At 43.0% G+C, this 17,029-nt stretch overlaps 1 protein-coding gene across 3 annotated transcripts in view; it reads left to right on the plus strand.

Moving 5' to 3' along the window:
- Window positions 1–17,029, plus strand: part of Bach2 (BTB domain and CNC homolog 2) — a 341,164-nt gene that overhangs the window by 76,777 nt on the left and 247,358 nt on the right. For all 3 annotated transcript variants that reach the window (XM_029476474.1, XM_021160930.2, XM_029476473.1), the window contains exon 2: window positions 1,541–1,647. The gene's annotated coding sequence lies outside the window, so the exon portion shown is untranslated. The remainder of the gene's footprint in view (window positions 1–1,540; window positions 1,648–17,029) is intronic.

Consider the following 17,029-nt stretch of genomic DNA (forward strand, 5'->3'; position numbering starts at 1 on the left):
TTTCTCTAGTAGACAAAGACTTAGGACTTAGAGCTGAAGGGGGCTCTGGTGGGCCATTGAGAGTTTGAGGACTTCATCAAACCTCACTAGATACACGGTAGGTGAGTGTAAGGAGCCTTATGGCATACTGCTGCGGCTTGGTCTTCTATGCGGTGTATTCAGATGCTGAGTTCTGTACCCCAAGATTAGGTTGCAGCCTGGACATGGGCATTGTATTGACCAATGTCCTGTAAAGAATGCTCCCAAGGAATCTCTGATTGGATAATAAAAGGCTAGAACCTGTGACAGGGCAGGAGAGAGAGGAAGGCAGGACTTGAGATCAAGTATGGGTCTCAGGTAGGGACCACAAGGAGAGAAGAAAGGTAGGGGAAGAAAGAGGTTGCTGTGAGGTAAGGTGGATCATGAGCACGTGGCCAAGAGAAAAACCACCCGAGGACATATGTGGAGCCTACGGCTGGGATGTAGGTTAAAACAGCTCAGTGCCGTCCCAGTTTAGACTTAATAGCTTGTTAATAAAAATACCATGTTTCTGTATCTTTTATTCAGGAGCTGTACCAGTTAGAGTTGGGCAGAACCTGCCCCCATTAAAATTACTTCACTAGTATACCCCTAACCTCTTGTGAGCATCTTTCAAAGGTAAAAGCGGCATGTCTACTTAAGTGGTCAGAAACATTTTACTCTTGAGTTTGTTTACTATTTGACAAATCAGATGCCCTGGAACTGTACCATGGTTTTATTCCAAATTTTAATTAGAATAATTAAAAAAAACCTCCATAAAAAACCAATACCACAATCCAAAACACAGATCCTTATACAGGATGGGGGGTGTTTGGGGATGGGAGTACTAAATTGCTTTGTTTGTTTGGCTTATGGTCAGCTGATTCTCAGAATCCTTGTAGCCCAGGAGGTTCTACATCACAATCTTGAAGATGATACAGCCAGGCTCAGACCTCTGCCCACTGGTTTCTCTGTTTCTTGAGGGGCCATAGGGAAAGTCACTAAGGCCTGGTACATAGCACTGTTGTCACTCACCAGTTATATCCAAGTACCAACTAGATATTCCTAAATTGCTGGCTTTGCTCACCAGTGCCTCAGGTCCTAGACCTTAGTAGATGCTCAAAATTAGTTATTTCAAAGACCATCCTTGTCCCCAAGGCCCCGGAGCAGGCCTCAAGACTCCAGCTGTCAGTGCCTAGATCTACCTTGTCCAAAATAATAGCCGCTAACCATATGAGCTATTTAAATTTAATTTAAATTGCACACAATTTTTAAAACAGCCCTTGCTTTCACTAGTTATTTCTTGGTTTAGGCTTTTACCATTCCAGGAATGCTAAGAGCTAGAATGTGAGTAGCAGTGTTTTCTGTCCTCATCCTCAGTGCCTTCCCTGCTGCCCCAAGCACTGAGGGCTCAATAGGCACATGTGCCTGCCCTGTTGAGTAGCATGAGTGGCAGCAGCCATGGAGGGGGCGTTCTACTGGACATGGAACTTCACTGAGCTTCCAGGCCCTAATGGGGTTCTTGCTTGTGTTTACAATGCAGCTGTCTGCTTCGAGAAGTGAGGGTTCTGAAACAAGAAGGACCTTCAGGAGCTGCTCCACACTGTGACATGTCTGATCCCTTGTGCCCGTCCCTGCATCATGAACAAGGTAAAGGATGCTTTGAATATGCTTTTGGATTTTCTTGTATCATGATTTTCTTGAGCACATATGACTTTTCATGGCCCAAAGAGATTGTTTTCCTGCCGTTAAAGTTTCAGAGTTGGGTAGTTGTTTGATGCCCACAAGCCATCTAATAGGCAGGGTGCAGGAGCCATTGGCCAATCCATGGTTTATGGTTTCTAGAGCATCCCTTGCATCTCCCAGAGGTGTTTGATAGATGAAAGGTTGAATGTACATGTGACTGTGTTGACATGAATATTGAAGAATTAGACTATGGGGCCAGACTTCCTGAGATGATTATCAGTTCTGCCAGACCTCAGGCAAGTGACCTAACTTCTTGATACCTTTTTTTCTCCCACTGTTAAAATATTAATAATAGTGGATGAAATGTGCTAATTCATGCCACTTGCCTTGTATAGTGCCTGCCCACACTACAGGCCTCTTAGAGACATTTGCTGCTATTTTGATGTGGGACAGTATTAGCCCGTAGACATAGCTGCAAGAGAGTCTGGCAAGTATGTGCAACATTTCTGTGTGTTCTCTGATTGATTTGTGGAGCAATGAATGATTGATTACCAGATGGACATGTTACTAATAAGTGATGGATAAGATTTGGATTGAGCTGCTAGCAGTGGCTATTTCAGGTATTTATTTATTTATTTATTTATTTATTTATTTATTTATTTATTTATTTTTGAGTATTCAAAGGAAGTGTGTACCAGACACTCTGGAGGCACAGAAGAAACATCCAGATCTGTGACTCTCTTAGTTTTCTATTGCTGTGACAAAACACTGTGACCAAAAGCAACTTGGAGAGAAGAATGTTTACTTGGTTTATAGGCTATGGTCCATCATCAGGGAAAACCAAGGCAGGAATTGAATCAAAGACTATAGAGGAATCATGTTTATTGGCTTGCTTTCATGGCTGGCTTCGCTTGCTAACTTATACAACCCAGAACCACCTGCTCAGGCACTGACTGCAATGGGCTGGGCACTCCCACATCAACCATTAATCAGGAAAATGCCCTACAAATTAGCCGATAGGCAATCTGATGGAGGCATTTTCTCAACTGTGGTTCTTCTCAGGCAACTCTAGCTTGTGTCAAGTAACTTGATAAAACCAAACCAAAGCAAACCAGAGTAGTGACCTAGGAATGAGAGTACAGTAGAGGTGAAATTCTGAGTTGGAACCTGGATCGCAAATGATAATTTCCTGGTCAGAGAGTGTAGCTCTACAGGTAAAAGAAAAGAAACCTGTGTTTGAGCACAAAGCCATATGAGAAGGTCTGGAATGCTCACAACAGAAGATGTTTGTCATCTCTCTGTGACCCTTGGCACCATGACAGGGGAACTCTGTATTAAGTGACTGTCTTCTGCATTTTAGGATTTTTAGTGGCATCCCCTTCTTCCATTCTAGGCATGGCAATAAAAATTGTCCCCTGGTGTTTATTTCCTGGTGTTTATTTCCCAATGTCCCTTGGCACATGTCATCTCTGGTTGACAGTTACAGCAGTGGTGGGCCAGTGGCCATGTATGAGCTCAGTGGTGGAGGGAAGGCCAGCTTTTGGGGCCACAAACCAATGTGAAGCAAAAGAAATGTTTAAAGAAAAACAGACACATCATGACATAATCTATGGGTTGTGATAGAGATGTACAGTTCTTAGATGTGTTTTAGTCTTGATGACAGAAAGGCCATTTAACGTGCTGAGTTCCCAATCTGAAGACACCCTCTAATGATTTATCTCAGGTCATTCTTTTGGCCTTCTTAAGGGTAGAAGGAGCTAAGGTACTTCAGGGTTTGCACCTATCTGGAGGGAGGGACCAGAAAAAAAGAATAAAACAACACAACAGAACCAAGCAGTTATGTTGAAGAATTTTACATTTGGCTGAGCTGAGCCAAAGAAAGAGGAAACCTTCTGTTGGATGCCCCACTGCAACCTTCCTCCCATCCCACCCACCCCAAATCAGGTCCCCATCCAAGCTGAAATTCTTACCTTTTAACAGTCTAAGAAGTCACTTTGGGGTAGACAGAGGTCCTGCCCCTCAGTCATGGCTGGAGACAGAAGTCTCTCATCACAAACCTTGGCTTCTCTTATTTTAAGGTTGGTATACTGGAAAGTCAAGGCAGGGCTTGGGAAACTTCCATGCACAGTTTGTACCATCAGCCAGCTCCAAGTTGCCTCCAGGGCATCTCAGAACTGATGTCATGGTCTTGCTCTTAGTACATACTTAAGAAGCAGACTCTTGGGAACCAGTAGGTGTGCCTGTGCTTGGGAAGTTATGTTCTGCTCTCATGGCCCAGAGAGTGCTTTATTTTATATCATTTTAATTGAAAGTCGTGATTAAGCTGGGTGTGTCATCTCCATTGGTCAGCATTTTTTTATGGCTCTCTTGGCATAAGACAAAGAATAGGCCTTTCTCTGGAAGAGAAAACAACCGTTCTCAATACAGTAAAACTAGAGTCATTTCATCAGTGAGGTGTGTAACCGAATGTTGGAAGTGTGGTCATGGGTGTGGCTGGTGTTCTAAGTAGATTTGTTCCTAGAAAGCTGGAAGACATTTCAACTATACCTGTGTTTCATTAAACACACTCCCCAGTACTCTCCTTCTTCCTAAATATCGCTGGGGCCATTTCAGTTAGCCAGAGCTCAGGACAGAAGGTGACCACAGTGTTCTAGGATCCTGAGAGGTCAGAACAGAAGGTAGCCATGGTGTTTAAGGGTTCTTATTCCTTTGAGGCATCAGGGCAATGCTGGTGATGGGTTTCTCTGTGGCCTATCAGAGCTAATTCCTCTAGAAAACTGGAATGGCTCCATGGCACAAAAGGATTGCTAGCTTATTTTAGTAATTTAATCATGGGTTACCCTTCTTACTTGTGGCTGAATATGAGGTCATAGCTGTGGCCGTGTGTTAGTGAAGGCAGAAGGGAATGAACAAGGTATTCCTAGGTACCAGGCTCACTGTGAATGGACTGTCATTTCCTGAGGCTGGTGTGCATGGTTTATGTCCATCAGATGTGTATTCTAGAAGGTTTACCTCATCCCGACTCACCTCCTTAGCATTGTGAGCAGGCTTAGTGGCTGTGCAATCTGAATCTTATGCATTAAATAAATTGTGAGGTGCACATTTTCCACACCCAACCGCTTAGACTGGAAGGCTGTGTTCCCCACTGTCTTATACACTTTTGCAAAACTGACTTTTCATACTTACGATGGTTGACAAATTTCACAATTGGAACTCAGCTTTTTAATTTTGTAAAAAGTCTCTACTTTTTGTAATTGTTCTTATTGGTATTTATAAATATATACTGCATCTAACATTGTACACTTACGTGCGTCGCAAGAGTGAATGTTTAGAGTGTATTTATATTCTGTATGTGCTGTTATGCCATGAAGAAAGGACTTTAGTTTGCAACAAAACAAACAAACAGACAAGCAAAAACAGTCAGAGAAAATGCTGGGAAAATTGAGGTTCTCGGAGGAAAGTGGTGCAGGGGGATGCCTGTCACTCCAGGCCTTGGGGGGGGGGTCACAAATCACACCCTCAGTTGGGATCTGCTCCTGAGAGTTCCTTCTGTGGCAAGCCTGGGGTGATGGCCTGTCCTCTCACACATAGTTGTCACTTTGATGAAGACGTGCCGCGTGGCTCCTTTGGCTTTATGAGTATGTTCCATCTGATGGGAAAACCACTGCTTTTTGGATGTCACACAAAATGACCCTCTCCCTTTTTCCACTCCACCAGTGATACAGCTTTCTTCCAGACCCTTGTCATGTCCCAGTAAGGCCAGATTTGCTTTGATGGCTTTGTAAGAGTGCAGAGAGCCACGACATGCAGAGGGGTTTAGGGGTGCCTCTGATCTCAGTTGTAGACAGATGCTGTTGCTGGACAAATTAACTCCTCCCTCCCCAAGTTCTTCTCTGAATGTTCTTAGCTTCCCACTCCTTTGTACCAGCAATAGAGGCAGTTTCACATTGACACTCAGGCCAGTATCTCTATAGTCAACTAAAAAGTAAACAGAATCAACCTCATTTCTGCCTTCATTTACAGTCCTTATTACTTTGCACATACGGTGAAGCAGTGAAGTCCAGAATGCCTTCCGCTGGTTTACCCAGCCAGCCTTTGCTGTAGACATGGCCCCAATGTATCAATTGTAGTGTCTTATTGACCATCAGTTCCCCCAGCAAACATCAGATCCTCACACACATGCTGAGCACTGTGTGCTGTGCTTGCAGTAAATCAATCACAAAAAAAAAAAAAAAAAAGAATAAGAACAGGGTATGTGAACTTCAGTCTGCCAATAGCGAAAAGAGCCAGGCCACCCAGGGCCTTAAACATGAGGCTGATGTTAACTGCTTCTCCAGCTTCACTTCTTCCAGTAAAGGAGCGAGTTAACAGCTGCTGGGTGCAGCGCAAGGGGTGGGGCAATAATAAAGCTGGCGGCTGTCTTCCTTCCCCATTCAGGACAAGCCCAGTGCCAGCCACCAAATGTCCAACCTGTGTTCATTCAGCACGGGCCCACTGTCATTTTTCTGAAGGCAGTGGCTAACCTGCTTGGGTCAGAGATTGAAGGACTGATGGCTTTTAAAAAGCTAGTGACACAAAAGAAAAGCTCAGTAAACATTAAGTGATCTTGAAATAGGAGGCCATTCTTAATTCCTGGTGCAGAAATTAAAAACAGAAATGCTTGTCTATGTAAAGCCTTGTATTTTCTGTTCATCAAAAGACATTCTGAACTAGTCTAAAAGATATGCTGAGGTGTGTGTGTGTACACAGATGAGTGTTTGTGTGTGTGTGCCAGGTAGCTAATTAGTTAAGAGTGTTTACAAATCAGAAGAACAAAGGATAAGATGGAATGGTTGATTTAATTGAAAGCTAGCAAAAAATGAGCGGAAATATAAAACCCGTGAAATAAAAATAAATAATGTGAAAAGTTTAAACTTAATAGTAATCAAAGGAAGAAATGCAATTAAATTACAATTGATAAGAATTCGAAGTTTTATTCATTATAGCTAAGGATTTGAGGATAAACTCTGAGAGATCTTATTTTCTCCAGAGGTATTATTGTATGCCAAAGCCTAAATTACATACCTTCTGGCTCGGAAATTCTGTTTATACAATATTAACTCAAAGAAAACTGCCTAGAACATGTGTAAAACTTTTGCTAAGGTATTCAAAAAAACATTAACATTTTCTAACGTAGTAAATATGATGCAGCCATACAATAAAGCTGCCAAGGAGGCATGGAGGGGTATTTAATGACCTAAAAAGATAACTTAAGAAGGAGGCAAGTACCATAACACTATGTGGATTTGATCATTATTTCACTTTTTAGAAAGGTGCGTACATGACTACAAGAAAGGCCACAGGTGCATAACAGAGTGCTTTCAGTATCTTTTCACATGCATATTTTCAATTTTTCTTTAGCAATGTGGGTTTCCTCATGCTAAAGTAACACTTTTAAAAAAGATACTAAATTGTGTTTAAGATGAATTTCACGTTTTAAAAAATATATGTGATAAAAGACAAGACGATGCTACTCAAAATCCTAACAGAGTCAAGTATGTGGCGTACATCTGTTTCTTTCTCATTTATTCCTTTTCCAGAATATTCCAGATTTTCAACCTCCCTGAAAAGTATTTGTACATTTCATTAATGGCCAGAAAAAGGCAAATGTTTAAAAATAAACACTAGTTTAATTGTATTGTGTTTGAGATGCAGTGGGATAGAGATGTTTGGAGAACCCATAAAAAGGGCGTCAGCTGCAAATATCTTCTTTATTAGCTGTGGGGCCCTGTGCCCACGCCCCCTCTCGGTGCCAGGACCCTTGCATAGGTTGAACCAGGTCTTGATGTGTTCTGCCTCAGTCTCTGTAAGTTCATATGTGCTTTAGTCCTTTCACATCTGGAAGACAGTCTTTCCTTAGAGTTATCACCTCTGGCTCTTACAGTTTTTCTCCTTCCTTATCCACAGAGATTCCTGAAGGATTGATGAAGACATAGTATTTGGGACTAGTATTCCAAAGTCTCTGATTCTCTGCCTATTGTACAGTTCTAGGTCTCTGAGCTAATTCTAATCACTGCAAGAAGAGGATTCTCTGATAATGGTTGAGCAAGGCAATGATCTATTACTATAACAGAACGTCATTAGAAGTCATTTTATTGCCGTGTTACTTTAGCAGAATAAGAGTATTAAACATTCCCTATTCCTATGACCTATCTAGTCTTAGGTCCTTGACCACTTTAGCTGTGTTGGAAATGGGTCCCATCTCATTGAGTGGGCCTTAAATCCAATTTTCAAAGTGGTTGGTTACTTCCATAGCATTTGTGCCAGTATTACACTAGTGTATTTTGTAGCCAGGTCGTTGTTATAGGTCACAGGGTTTGTTGCTGAGATATTTTGATGACTAACTTTCTCTTTTGGTAGTGTGCAGAGTACTGTGAACACTGGTCAGTGGCGGTGAAGCCTCTAGGTAGGCACCGGCCCGCCGTTTCCATGTTTGATGACATAAGAAGTGTTATCCTTAGAGATGGGACCTTATCATCAGGGTGTGGAAAGTAACCATTAGCCTTGGCATTGGCCTGTGATGTTTGGGATGGGGGCAGGAGTAGGAGCGGGGGTTCTGCTGGACTCCTTTAGCCATTGCCTTGGGAAGCTGAAACTCATTTCTGGCACCAGAGGATTTACTTGGTGGCATAAGCTGTGAAAGTTGTGAACGTCTGAGAAAAGCCATGTTGTAAAACATTAATTGTGCTTCGATAATATTTGGCTTTAAGTCGCCGTGCAGGTGACTCTAGAATATGTACAATTTTAGAGAATTGTTTCCTATTTTTGTAGGATTGGTTCTCCAGGTTTGGTCCTTCCCTCTTTTCTGTGGAGCTAGAGGTGTGTAATACTTGTGTTCCTTGGCTATGTGAGTCTCTGAATCTCAGAGCAGACTGAGAGGCAGTCTGTAGGGCTTGGGGTAGGTACTGAAAGCCTGAACTAGCTGAACCTCATGTGAGTGACTGTGATGGTGTGGCCCAAGGACACCTCCAACCCTGAGGCAGCGTGCATTACCTGCAGTGTCGCATGGACCCAAGAAAATCTTAATGGGGGCTTCCCTGTGCCTGACTTAATAGTGCCCGAACCTGCCAGAGAAGATGAAAACCAATCCTGATAGGCAGGAGGCACAGTATAGTCTCAGAGTAGAAGAGCAGCTGGAGGGAAGAAGGGCAATGTATTGATTGCCCTGATAGGAATGAGAGGGCTCATAGTGAATTGGGGTAGATCTTTGATCCATGTCTTCAGGTCTCACTTGAAGGCAAGAGGGCTCCACCACTGCTTTATTCTGGTAAGTGCTGCTTTCAGACGCATCGTCACGGCTCATTTGAGACTCTTGTTTGTCCATATGTCTTGAGGATTTAAAGAAGAGTGCCTAGAGTTCTCATTAGAAACGGGCTTTGCCACTCCAGTACTGACTGGCTGTTCTGTGCCAGTCTCACATGGTACGTGAATGCTGACTGGGTAGCTTCTCCTCTGTACCCCATAGTTAACTGAATCTGCATACCCCCAAACTGTGTGCAGAGGCCCTTTGGGAGCTTGCTGTGTGCTATGGCCTCTTTTGTCAGGTTGGTGGCTACTGAATTTGTAGCAGAGGCCAGTGATCTTGGTCTCCCATCTCCAGGCGTCTGTCATGCCACTTTCTTCTCAGTTACTAAGTGGTAACAAATAGAATTAGGGTAGGTCCTCTTTAGTTCCTAGGTGGTCAGGAACATGATTGTTAGTTGCGTGGTTATAATGTAGTTGTCCGTCTTTAGAATATTGACTCATTTGTCTGACTGCCAACAGCATCATCTCTAACAGTGGGATAGTTCATACAAAAGGAAGTGCCTGACAGAGAGCTTGCTTCCAATGCCGCGTTTCAATCCCAGTACCCAGTGCTTTGCACCTGCTCTTTCCTCTCAGTTACTGGACAGTGGGGCCTCACAGTCCATGTGTGTGGCCATTAGCCATCTCTTCCTGTATCTGTTGTCTTAAGGTTGCTTATTTCAGTTAGATGTTCTCCCAAAACTCTGTTTGAGGCATGTATGTATCATTGACTTTGTTTTTTTAAAAACCTCATCCTATGTGACAAGATTAATGTGTGGAGTGTACTAGATAGAAAGATGCCTAGCTAGAATACATAAACTGCATATGATATAAAAATCCTTCAGTGTTTAGAAGACATTTCTAAACAAGCATACTTCACAATGTCAACCCATCAAGGAGTACATTTAGACGTGATTAGTCATGGCTGTGTACCCTCTGGTTTGTCTGTCTGGGTTTCTTTTCTTTTCTTTTTTTTTTTTCAAATGCACCAGCTTTGTAACTTCTTCCTACTTAAATACAGGAGCATTATCTTGAGCGTCTAGGTTCAATTAGGCAGAAATCTAAGCAATTAATTAAAAGATCCAACCTAGCCAGGGAGGGAAGGTGTCAACACATGTCATAGTGGTCAGGAACACTGGTTAATTAGAACAGGGGGAAATCGTGGTAAATTATGGAGAAAAAGAAGTGTGGGGCAGAACTCATGGTGTGTGCCTCCGTTATTCTTAAGCCTAACCCATAAACAATTGGTTGTGACAGCTCTGGGCTGAGATGATGGCGTTTTGGATGAGGTCTGACGATGGCTAAAAATAGGCACGTGTATTGAAGAAAAAAGGAATATTTAACATTTGAAATTCTATGAGAGACTGATGCTGTTTCATTGTAGTGATTCCCCTAAAGGCACATTAGTGATGCTGCTAACTACAGACTTTAATAGGCTTTAATAATGTGTATTTTAGAGGCCTGATACACAACGGGATAATGTATAAAACATTCATTATGGAAAATTGCTACCTTTTTATTTAATGAGAAGCCTCCGAAACAGAACTGCCGGGCTGCCGTAGCACCGGGCTTCTGGGCAGGAGGGTGCTGGAGAGTGGCTGCCACCTACGTTTCCTGGGTGGCAGGCAAGTGAGGAAGATCTTTACTTACCTGTTTCAAGGATGAAAGCAGGGCTCTTTAAGACCTTCTTATTTCGGATAAACCCTTGCTCAGATCATGGCTCCACCTGTCATTGCCTAAGCAACTTATGGCAGTTATTGAGCATGAAGCTCCATGGACCGAGTGTCTGTCTCACAGGTTGTGGGGGTAAGAAATACATTGGCATGCTGAGGCCACGCGTGCTGACAACCTTGAGCAACTGTTTCTTTTTGTACTTCTGGTGTCTGTGCCTGGCTGTCGTGGGGAAGCAGGAAGAGAAGAGAGCACAATTGAAAGGTCTTGATGCACACACAGCACCAAGGCAAGCCTTGTGTTGGATTTTAGGGCGATTTTAAAGCACAGCAGCTGAGAGTCTTGCTACCGAGGAGCGAGAAGAGCTCGGAGCAGGTGCTCAGAGAAGAGTGGCCATCTATCTCTCTTAATGAGCTAACATTGTTAGAATGTCAACGTGCAAAAAGTCTGTGCAAAGAGTCAATACATGAAATGGACTGGCACTACCTGTTAATGGCTCACGATTGTTCCTCTGAAGCCTGGCATCCACTGGATCACCAGTTCTGTCTTATCTGATATCAGGGACACTGGCCTTGGCCTCTCAGAATAGATGCACACCTTCGGGATCCCCACAGAATCAGGGAGAGGGACTGGTTGGTTAATGAGGAGAAATCCAGCGTGCTATATAAGCTGCCCACTCGATAGTCAGGGGGTTTCTCAGAAAGGAGCGAGGCCTTCTCTTTTTTCCTTTCACTCCTTGAAATGGCTGTGCATCCTAACTCCCCCACCCTCCATCCACACTCCTGGCTCTCTGTCTGCTTCTGGTGCAATGTCAGAAACACTAATCATGTCAGACTGTGACACTTGACAGGCCTGACATTCACAACAAAGACAGAAGGGAGGGAGAGAGAAGAGAGATTGTGAGGGGGAAGGGAGAGAAAACAGCAGGGGGATTTTTTTTTTAACACATAAAACCCACAGCTGCAGAATCACGAACATTCTGGACGGAACATATGCAAAGGAAATCAAGGCCGGCACGAGGTGAATGCTCATGGAGATGTGTATCGGGCCACACAGGTTTTGAGTTACTATTTTCTGTCCTTCAGATTTCAGTTCATAGTCTGTATTATAATGACCATGGCTATGATTTTCTTCCCTTCAATTAAAAAAAAAAAGGAAGCCTTTACGTTTCTTTCCCAGTCTTTACCCAGTTTTTGTCTGTGGTGTAGCAGAGTTAGAGGAGGCTTCTTCTATCAGGACGTGTACGCTCTCTGGGATTTTCCATGTTCTTACCAGGTTCTGTGGTTTAATCTGGACGACAGTCTCCTCAGGAGAGAAGTCTCTGCTGAGGGGTGTTTTCTGACTCTGGCAAAGCTGAATGGGGACCATCAGTGTCAGGGGTCTCCTGGTGCTTGCTGATGTCAGTAAGCAAGAGCTGCTGAGGCTGCTCCCTGGCAGCTGGGAGTGGGCTTCTCTGCCCTCAAGCATCTCTGTGTTTGGAATCCTGCTGGTAAAGGGGCTCCCATCTTTGCTCTGCAGCAGTCATGACCTGGAAGCCTGCTGCTGTGAGTGTTTAATCCAGATGCTGTGATCTAAATTGAGCTCTGAGCTCAGGCAGAAGCAGCCCTGCTTTTCTATAAACAGAGAATCCAGCTGCCAACACAGCTTTTGAGGGATTTTTGAACCAATAACTCTTAACTGGGGTGTCTACCCTTTGCTCTGTTCTTTATGCAAGAGAGAATAGTAATGGAAAGCATATACATCTCCACATAGTTACCTTGTTATAAAGAATGTGCATGTTCGTCTATATAAGTATAGGACAGTGAGCTCTTTTCAGGTTGTTTCAAAGTAATATTACAGCAACCACATTCTTGTCCTTAGCACCCAGTCAAAGCCTCTCGTATGGGGGCCACTTTGAAGAAATACTCCCTAATATGGAATTGAAAAGGTTTGTTTATAGTTCTTAGTGGAAATCACTATAGTTCTACAAGCAGAAGAGAATGAATTTGTGGCCTAGTGAGAATTTGGGGAAATTATTCTAAAATATCTTTCCTGTAAAGTTCAATCTTCTTTGGCGTATATTTTGCTCCGAGGTGTCCCCTGACGGCATTTGCCATGCTCTCTGATGGGCTCCATTTACTTGCAGTTAAAGGACTTTAAATCATATATAGGGTAATGTTTGCTGCGATAACAAATAGCTCTAAGTTTGGACGACCTGACACAATAATAGCTTCCTTTTTGGCTCAGTACCATGAAGGAACTTGATCAGCAGTGTGCTTTTATTCTGAAGTGATGGAATTCTGTGCCATGTTCTTTCCGTCTTCTCTTTTACCATCTGCGTTGGTCGCAGAGCACCCCAGGCTGGGTGACTTGAACAGAACCATGTCACGCAGGGCTGACATCAAGGCTGAGTTGTGAACAGGGCTATTTACTTTTGTGGGTCGAGAGCCTGGGGTATAGTCTGAACTTCTTTCTCTGCTGTCTTTGATTTGATCTGCAATTCTTCTTTTCCGTGTTTGTGCCTAGGTCCATGGCTCTCACTGTGTAGCTCTAGCTGGCCTGGAACTTACTGTATAGATCATAGTGTATTGTATAGGCCTTGAATTCATAAAGATCTCCCTGCCTTGATCCCCTGAATGCTGAAGTTACAGAGCGTACCAACACACCAGACCCCAAATTTCTCTTCTATGAAAATAATGGTTATACTGGATATAGCCTTCTCTATTGCAGTATGAGTTACTCTTAACTAATTTATCTGATGACAGTCCCATTTTCAAAGAGGTCTCACTGTGCCTTCCTATTTGATATATGAATTTGGAGGAGAAAGGGGGAATAAATTTAACCCATGACACCTTCACCAGTTGACACTGTAATTATTTTCATCTGGATGACGGACAGAAAAGAGCAGGAAGAAAGAACCTTTGATTCTTAATCCTGAGAGATCAAAGCACAGCAAATCTTTTCTTCTCATTCCTTGGTCAGAGCTGATCACTCAGATCTACCCAAACGCAAGGCAGCCTGGGAAATGTAGTAGATTCCCTGGCTGAGTGGCGGTTTTACTAGATGACTGCAGTTGCATACCCATGCAATCAAGCTGCCCCCATCTTTCTAGGAAAATATGTCCGTGCTTTCTTTGCTCCTGAGCATGCCCTCATAGTTTACAGTGCTGTAAGGGTATGAACATTTCCAAGCTTGGGAATTCCATTAGGTGTAGACCCAGTGATGACTCCAGGCATCAGTATGCAAAGGAGTATGTACATTTGTTTATGGTTTTGCTCCTTTAGAGTCTAACGTGTTCTCGAGGGAATTTCATCTGCACTACTAGTGGATGTTTTCTCTCCTTATAAAACTTGTAAAATTCAAATTAAGGAAGCTCTATTCTTTCCTAAATTTCAGCTTGTAAACTGATTTCTTACAGCCCAGTAACTTTTTAATTTCACATTCAGTTATCACTGAAAACTGATATATGTCCAAGAGGGAAAGAAGGATAGTGTGACTACAGAGTAAAATTATGTAATGTGCTGTGCTTCTCTTGAATGGCTAGACGTGAGTATTTAATTACCAGAGTCTTGTCTCTCCCACCAGCTTAGTCATTGTTTCGGAAGTGGAATGTGGGTTTTATCCTTGACTAAGTAATTGCTTTGTGTCTTTCTTTTCAATTGCAATAACAAGTCATGAATTCTCTACACCTAGAATCACTAACTATTATTTAGATTTGCCTATTGAATAGGAGTTATTCTTTAAAAAAAAAAGTAAAGACAGGAAAAATTTTACTGCAAATTTTGATTTCTCAAAGTAATTTACTTATGAAATATTTCCCATGAAGAAAGAGCAAGAGCGATTTGAGACAATGAGCAGGTGAGGTCTGGACACACAGTAGGCAGTGTGTTGACACTAACGCTAACCCATGCCGTTTAAGATTCTAGTCGTGATCTTTCATGTCAAAAAACTACTCTCTTGGTGTTTTGTTGTCCTATCAAAACACAACTTTAATTCAATGGGACTTCTAACCCATCTTTTGGTCAAAAGAAAAAATTCTCAATTATGGAGAAAAGTCTAGAACTTGGCCTTTGTTGATAATTGATAACAGCATTTTAAGACTTGCAAAGTGGGTGGTTACTCTTGCTTTTCAGAGGAGGGGTCTCTTATGTAACAAGCTTAATATCCCAAGTCTATATAAAGTAAATTCAGTATTTGAATCCAGGTCTTATTAACCCCCAAACCATTCACCCTTATTCTTTTCTGCCATGACAACTCCAAAGAATAAATGTCTGTCTGATTGAATTTAAAAATATATTTGCTAGTGTAAGGTTTCAGGACATTTCTGTTCTTTAGAGACTAATCCACCTACATGTGAGCCAATTGATAGACTAGTTGGGAAAGTTTCCTTTAGTCATGGGGCAGGTCTCTAGGGTGGCTGCTTGCCAAGCCTTCAGTGGATTGTTACTAAGTGCATGGACAGTCACTGATTCGGAATACCTATTAAGTGTCTCGGACATAACTCAGTCACAGCTCTTTAGAACTCTGGGTGGAGTTCTCTAAAGCAGGGAGACACTTGTTCCTTTCCTGGAAGTGCCCAGGTTAAATAGATCTTTACACATTTTCTGAGACAAACACTGGGCAAGGCAGCCTGAGCCATGAGTGGGTCCTGGACTGAGGGCAAGATAAAGAAAACCCACTGTGTTTCCAGTGAGGGACTCAGCTAGAACCAGAGCATAGAGAGTACAGTGCATTCCTCCCTAGATAGTCACCTTTCACCCTCCCTACAGCATGATAAGCCTGGCTTCTGATTGCCAGCCCATTGCTGGGTGTTGCTGCATTTAGGTTTCAACCAGGTTACTCTGCTCATGGTTTCTGCTGAGTGGCTGTGGGCAAGTCATATCCTGTGTTGGAAATGTGATGTCTCCAAATGGAAAATGAAGCCATGGCATTAGATCAGAGTCCTTCACCCAGTGTTTAAAATGCCAAGATGCAAAGAAGCATTTGCTGATAGTCGGTGTTTGGATAGAGAAGGGTTCAGAGATCATATCAGATTATCCATATAACTTCTACACACAAAGAATTCAGCAAGGCAGGTCATCCCTGAAGTCTGTAGGACTCCAGCGTTCTGCCTGTCTGTACACTGGGCAACTTACAGAAAAGAGACATTGGAGGGAGCTTACAGTTTCAGAGGGTGAGTCTGTGACCCTCACACTTGGGAGCATGGCAGCAGGGAGGCATAGTGCTGGAGCAGCAACCAAGACCTCAGGTCTCATCCACAAGCACACAGCAGAGAGAAGAAGAGAACATGGGAAAGTTGAGGGCTTTTGAAACTGATTCAGAATCTGCCCCTAGTTATACACCTCTTCAAAGGCCACACCCCTAATCCTTTCCAAAGAGTTCCACCAATGGGGTGGGCAGGGGAGAGCAAAGGCATTCAAATATGCGAGCAAATGGGAGCTATCCTCATTTAGCTCACTACGTATACTGTAATGAGCACAGAGTTTCCTACTCAATATATGAGGAAAGAGTAGTCCTCTCTCTGCAGTGACATGTAACTGATGTGTAGAGTGTTTGTAGTGTAGATCTCTGCTTCTTTCTTCCCTAAAATGAGTGTTCCCCATAGTTGATGTGTAATGAATGTTTGTGGAGAATAGTAAGTCAATTAGAAGGCAGTTACATTTGGGTGGTGTATGGACGAGTTTTCAGACCTGAAGGCTTTTTGTAGCTATGTGCAGTGGTAGGAAAGGCTCATTTAAAGAAAGAAAGCAATTACTTAGGGCTCTCGGCTACTGGAAGATTAGTGCTTCCTGTTAACAGCATTTCCTACTCTGCAGTAGTCAAGGTCTCTGTGTGAGGTGAGATGCCTTAGTTGGAGTCCCTGTCTTTCCTACAGTGTGGCATGCACGCTGTCCAGCTCAAGAGCCTTCTCTCAAGTCACACCTCAGCAGTCCAGCCAACCTGAAGCAAGTGCTCAGCCGCTCAGCAGATGAACACATTGGAAGATGAAGAAGGGCACTGTGGTGTGCCCCTTCCCCCGTTGCTAGGGAACAGAAAGGATGAAGTAGCACCCATTTCCAGTGTCCAGCATGACGCTAAGGAGCCCACTCGTGCATTCACTTTTCTGAGATGGCCTACTGTTCTCTAGAAAGTCACAGTCCCAACTCAAACAGAGACAGAATCCTTTGCCTGCTTAGATTAAGAAAAATAGAATTGCCTAGGAATTTCATAAATTCATTCTTTTTAATAGCTGAGTAGTACTCCATTGTGTAAATGTACCACATTTTCTGTATCTATTCCTCTGTTGAGGGACATCTGGGTTCTTTCCAGCTTCTGGCTATTATAAATAAGGCTGCTAGGAACATAGTGGAGCATGTGTCCTTCTTACCAGTTG

Source organism: Mus caroli, chromosome 4 (assembly GCF_900094665.2).
Source record: "Mus caroli chromosome 4, CAROLI_EIJ_v1.1, whole genome shotgun sequence".
Lineage (NCBI taxonomy): Eukaryota > Metazoa > Chordata > Mammalia > Rodentia > Muridae > Mus > Mus caroli.